This window comes from Bison bison, unplaced genomic scaffold, assembly GCF_000754665.1.
Source record: "Bison bison bison isolate TAMUID 2011002044 unplaced genomic scaffold, Bison_UMD1.0 scf7180017864499, whole genome shotgun sequence".
NCBI lineage: Eukaryota > Metazoa > Chordata > Mammalia > Artiodactyla > Bovidae > Bison > Bison bison.
In genome coordinates this window covers 8819319-8825798 of record NW_011495058.1, presented here as the reverse complement: position 1 = coordinate 8825798, position 6480 = coordinate 8819319, and positions in this window count along the sequence as shown.

Sequence of the window (6480 nt, the reverse complement as noted above, 5' to 3'; positions counted from 1 at the left end):
TCTGTGTCTCCTGAAGCTCCTGCATTGCAGAAGGATTCTTTACCCCTGAGCCACTGGGAAAGCCCAGACTTTCTGACATTTTCTCTTAAATCATCTATATGATACATCTACAAAATAGGGAAGGTGTCTTGCAGTTAGCCATTTATTACTCTCCTGATAGCCTAAGTTATTTTTATATATCTTGCTTGCTGGCTGAAAATCAACTTTTCATTAAGCATCTGACATGTGGGTGATATGATTTGAAAAGGACATTCCAGGAATCAGGTACTGTTCAGTTCTCCTTTCCAACAAAAATCAAATGGTACATACTTGTCTTAGTCAGGATAGGATAGGATGTGACTCAGCAACAAATCCTGTCTAATGACTTAGCATGCATTAGAGCCAAAGGTCTCCTCCATCTGGTCGCCTCCACTTTTACAATTTGGGGATCCCTGAGTCACCAGGTCCAGTCTTCTGATGAGACCAAGTAGAATCTGTGGAGGGGCCACACAGGGAGGGCGAGGCTCTGGGACTACTCAAGGGGGAGAGAGGAGTCTCACCTTCTCAGAACTTCAACTGAGCACAGGCTTCCTACTGCCCCTCCCCCAACCCCCGCCACTCAGGGGCCAGACATGAGTCAGGACGTCTTGGACATTCCAGTCCCTGCTGGCAGGTGATGGCAGCTTTATGGGACACTACTCATGAGGACGAATTTCCAGGTGGCTCAGTGATCAATTATCCACCTGCCAATGCAAAAGACACAGGAGACAGTGGGTTTATTCCCTGGGTTGGGAAGATCCTCTGAAAGAGGAAATGGCAACCCATTTCCAGTATTCTTGCCTAGAAAATCCCATGGACAGAGGAGTCTGGTGAGTTATAGTCCATGGGGTCACAAAGAGTTGGACATGACATGACATGACTGAGCACACACATACAGACAAACCTGTGAGGCCAGCAGAAGAACCATTCAGCTGAGATTTATTCAACTCACAGGACCAAGGAGAATATTAGAATGGTAGCTGTTCTAACTAGGCTTGTGACATGTAACTAAAATGGCCACCAGGCAGCAACTCCCCAGACAGGGAGCGTGGGGATGGTAAACATTTCAACCTCACCCTTCTCTCCGTCTTATTTCACCTGCTCTCCCAAAACTGAATCTAATCAGAAGCAGAGATTAAAGGAAACTTTGATGTTGTCCATAAAGGTGAGCCTCTCAGGGCATAGATCAGAGAAGACACGAACAGATACTGGATCTGGAGAGATGAGCAGAAGCTATTCAGTAGGGTTCACCCCTGTCCCCTTTAGCGTTAACTTGATCTTTGTGCAGGTAAAATTCCGTCTCCCATCACAGGAGATACTCAAAGTTCTTCAGCTTCTATATTACCATAGGGAAATGTCTATTCAGTCATAGTCCCACCTGAAACCTAAAATATTAGCCACCACTAGCATCTTTCGGGCGGAGAAGGCAATGGCACCCCGCTCCAGTTCTCTTGCCTGGAAAATCCCATGGATGGAGGAGCCTGGTGGGCGGCAGTCCATGGGGTCGCTAAGAGTCGGACATGACTGAGCGACTTCACTTTCACTTTTTACTTTCCTGCACCGGAGAAGGAAATGGCAACCCACTCCAGTGTTCTTGCCTGGAGAATCCTAGGGACGGGGAGCCTGGTGGGCTGTCGTCTATGGGATTGCACAGAGTCGGACACGACTGAAGCGACTTAGCAGCAGCAGCAGCAGCATCTTTTGGGCTTCTTTTGTGGCTCAATTGGTAAAGAATCCACCTGTAATGTGGGAGACCTGGGTTTGATCCCTGGGTAGGGAAGATCCCCTGGAGAAGGGAAAGGCTACCCCCACTCCAGTATTATGGCCTGGAGAATCCCATGGACTATATAGTTCATGGCATTGCAAAGACTCAGACAGGACTGAACGACTTTCACTTTCACTAGCGTATTTCACATCAGGTGGCTGGGACAGGGAAAGGATATAGAAAAATAATTAATGAATATATAAAAACCTCTCTATGACCATCCCTGCTTCTGTGACTGGTCAGGAGGTCTAAGAAGGCAGTAATCATAGCTGTGTTCTTCAGACTGGCTTCCCATTTTTCTTAACCTCTGATAGCACATCAGCCAGCTGAGACTCTTCACCCAGTAGGATGACTCAGACCTTCCCTCCTATGGCATTTGAGTCCTTAGTGGTCTTGTTCATGGTCCCACAGCAGTTTCCCACTGACTAAGATACTTGGCCAATTGAGTACTCTGAGGCTCCCAGTGAACGCTGTGGGTGCCAAACACAGTTCTCTGCCTTCCTTTTGTGGCAGCAACTCAATTTCCCCCTGGTAATCAGGATCAATGACCCACAGCACCGTAGCCTCATTCTTTAAATTCCTCCCTTGGGCACTAGGATCACTAAGAGAAGCTAAGGTCACAGAGACAGAGAGCAAAAATTCTTCAAGCCCATGGTGTAATAGGGAGAGGGATCACTCTCATTTCCAACCCTTGGAGCCCATGCAATCTGGCTAGGAAAAAGAAGGCACCATAAATGGATCACTGGTTAAACATATACTTCTATTTATAAATTGCTAGCCCAACTTCACAGGGTGGTGTCTCCCAGCTGGCTTTGGGACTAAGCCTTCAGCAAGCCATTCCACTCTTCTAGTTAACCAACTACTCCTGTGAAATGGAGCACGTGTAATATCAGTGAAGTTCACAGATGCTGAGAGAAGTGCTCCAGTTCCTTTACTCTAAAATTTATCCTCTAGTCTTAGGCAAGCTTGTGTGGGATACAATGGGGGTGAATAAGGTATTCTGGAAGTACAAAACTGGCGGAGTTGGCAGAAGCACTGAGATCTGCCACTGATTTTCCAAAAATTATCTTTCCAAACTCCTGACCACCTGAATCACTGTCCATGTGTCACTATAGTTTTATACCTCAGGCTACCTCTTTTTTTTTTTTTTTTTGAAGTATAGTTGATTTACAATATCATTTTAGTTTTAGGGGTACATCACAGTGACTCAGTTACATATATATATACACACATATATACATAACTTCATGTGTTATATATGTGTGTGTTTTATATATATATATAACTTCACATACTATATATGTATGTTATATATATCTTCACATATATATGTGTGTGTATGTTATATACATGTATAACTTCACATATTATATATGTATGTTATATATATCTTCACATATATATGTGTGTGTGTGTTATATATGTGTATAACTTCACATATTATATATGTGTGTATGCTATACCTTTGCATGTTATACATGTGTGTATGTTATATATATTCCATTTCAGGTTCTTTTCTCTTATAGTTTGTTAAAAAATATTGAGTACAGTTCCCGTGCTATACAACAGGTCCTTGTTGATTATCTACTTTGTGTATAGTAGTCAGGCTACCTCTTCTTCCACATGAAGTGGACAACCAGATGTAGCATCGAGAATTCTGCCCACGGGGACTTGGCCTCTGTCTTTCCGGGCCACGCTTTGGTCGAGCACTAGTGTGGCAGCCCCCTCCTTCCAGCTGGTGATGTCATTAATTGGCAGATCTGTCAATAAATCTAGCCTTTGTTTTTTTTCTATTCTAACTGGTCATATGGAACTCTTCACAAGGCACTGGTGTGGACTGAGAAAGAAGTGACAAAGCAGTAGCTTGGGGGGAGGGTGTTGCCACACATTTGTGCAGTTTTCTTGTGTCTTCCCAAGCTCCTTATAAGACTGTGTATACCAATTCTGTTTGATAAGAAATCTCTGCTGTAAAATGGCCACATTTAAAATTTTTTTATGGAACACATACCACTGAGTTCATGATGGGCAGCTTGGCTCAGACATCTGTCAAGGTCTGGTTATCCAGGTTTTTTGTTTTTTTGTTTTTTCCAATAGAGAATAGTTGAAGTCCTTTTAGGACCTGGGTCCTTCCAACAAGGGATGTAGCTAGACTTCTTAGAGAGGGAGCTGGGGGTATAAATATCCAAATCTCCCTCTTCTTCTTCTCTCTAATCTCCTTGGTTTGTCATGGACTGAAGCCAAATGGATTCCAGAGAACAAGGGGTTCATTGGTGATTGTAGACCATATATGTCATCTTCCTAGGGCACAAAGCAGGATGGAGGGTGGATCTAGAGAGGCAAAAAGAAGATATCCTGCTCATGGGGTGAATACAGTAAAGGAAGATGCAAAGAAATTAAGAATGATGTGAATCAGACTTAGAGAATGAACTTATGGTTACCAGAGGGAAGGAAAGGAGGATGGGATATTTAGGGAGTTTGGGACTGACATGTGCACACTGCTATATTTAAAATGGATAACCAATAAGCTCCTACTGTACAGCACAGAGAGCTCTGCTCAGTGTTATGTGGCAGTCTGGATGGGAGAGGACTTTGGGGGAGAATGGATATATATATGAACAGCTGAGTCTCTTTGCTGTGCACCTGAAATGATCACAACATTTTTAATCAGCTGTACTCCAATGTAAAATATAAGTTTTTAAAAAATGAGGTGGGACTTCCCTGGCAGTCCAGTGGTTAGAACTCCATGCTTCCACTGCAGGGGACACAGGTTTGATCCCTGGTCAGGGAACTAAGAGCCCACATGCAGCAACTAAGACCTGGAACAGCCAAATAAATAAACTCTAAAAAAAAAAAAAGAATGAAATGAAAGATCATAACACTTAAGCTGGGGAGGGGGAGTGATGAGGACTCAGGAAGGGGATGACGGCAAGGAGAAAGATGTAGGACCTTATAACTACAGGTCAAATGGGGGTCACAGAGTATTCAAGTGGGGATACAAGGGCAAGCTGGAAAGATAGAAGGTGTCTTTCATAAAAAGGGAACTGCTTAAAATAAAAACTCTGTGTGAAATATTGGTTATCATATGGTTTAGAAAAACAAGACCAGGAGCTGACTATGGCTCATATCATGAACTCCTCCATACAAAATTCAGACTTAAATTGAAGTAGGGAAAACCACTAGACCATTCAGTACGACCTAAATCAAATCCCTTACAATTATATAGTGGAGGTGACAAATAGATTCAAGGGATTAGATCTGATAGATAGAGTGCCTGAAGAACTATGGATGGAGGTTCCTGACATTGTGCAGGAGGCGGTGATCAAAATCATCCCCAAGAAGAAGAAATGCAAAAACACAAACTGGTTGTCTGAGGAGGCCTTACAAATAGCTGAGAAAAGAAGAGAAGCTAAAGGCAAATGAGAAAAGGAAAGACATACCCATCTGAATGCAGAGTTCCAAAGACAAGCAAGGAGAGATAAGAAAGGCTTCCTCAGTGATCAATGCAAAGAAATAGAGGAAAACAATAGAATGGGAAAGACTAGAGATCTCTTCAAGAAAATTAGAGATACCAAGGGAACATTTCATGAAAATGGGCTCAATAAAGGACAGAAATGGTAGGGACCTAACAGAAGCAGAAGATATTGAGAAGAGGTGGCAAGAATACACAGAAGAACTGTACAAAAAAGATCTTCATGACCCAGATAACCACAATGGTGTGATCACTCACCTAGAGCAGACATCCTGGAGTGCGAAGTCAAGTGGGCCTTAGGAAGATCACTACGAACAAAGCTAGTGGCGGTGATGGAATTCCAGCTGAGTTATTGAAAACCCTAAAAGATGATGCTGTGAAAGTGCCGCACTCAATATGCCAGCATATTTGGAAAACTCAGAAATGGCCACAGGACTGCAAAAGGTCAGTTTTCATTCCAATCCCAAAGAAAGGCAAAGACAAAGAATGTTCACACCATTACACTCATCTCACATGCTAGCAAAGTAATGCTCAAAGTTTTCCAAGTGAGACTTCAACAGTCCACGAACCAAAAAATTCCAGAAGTAAAACCTGGATTTAGAAAAGGCAGAGGAACCAGAGATCAAATGGCCAACATCCATCAGGTCATCAAAAAAGCAAGAGAGTTCCAGAAAAACAGCTACTTCTGCTTTATTGACTATGCCAAAGCCTTTGACTGTGTGGATCACAACAGACTACAGAAAATTCTTAAAGAGATGGGAATACCAAACCACCTGACCTGCCTTCTGAGAAATCTGTATGCAGGTCAAGAAGCAACAAGTAAAACTGGACATGGAACAACAGACTAGTTCAAAATTGGGGAAGGAGTACATCAAGGCTATTTATTGTCACCCTGCTTATTTAACTTATATTAGCTTACATGCAAAATGCCAGGCTAAAGGAAGCACAAGCTGGAATCAAGTTTATCGGGAGAAATATCAATAACCTCAGATATGCAGATGACACCACCCTTATGGCAGAAAGTGAAGAAGAACCCAAGAGCCTCTTGATGAAAGTGCAAGGGGAGAGTGAATAAGCTGGCTTAAAACTCAACATTCAGAAAACTATGATCATGGCATCTGGTCCCATCACTTCATGGCATATAGATGGGGAAACAATGGAAACAGTGACAGACTTTATTTCTTGGGCTCCAAATCACTGCAGATGGTCACTGCAGCCATGAATTAAA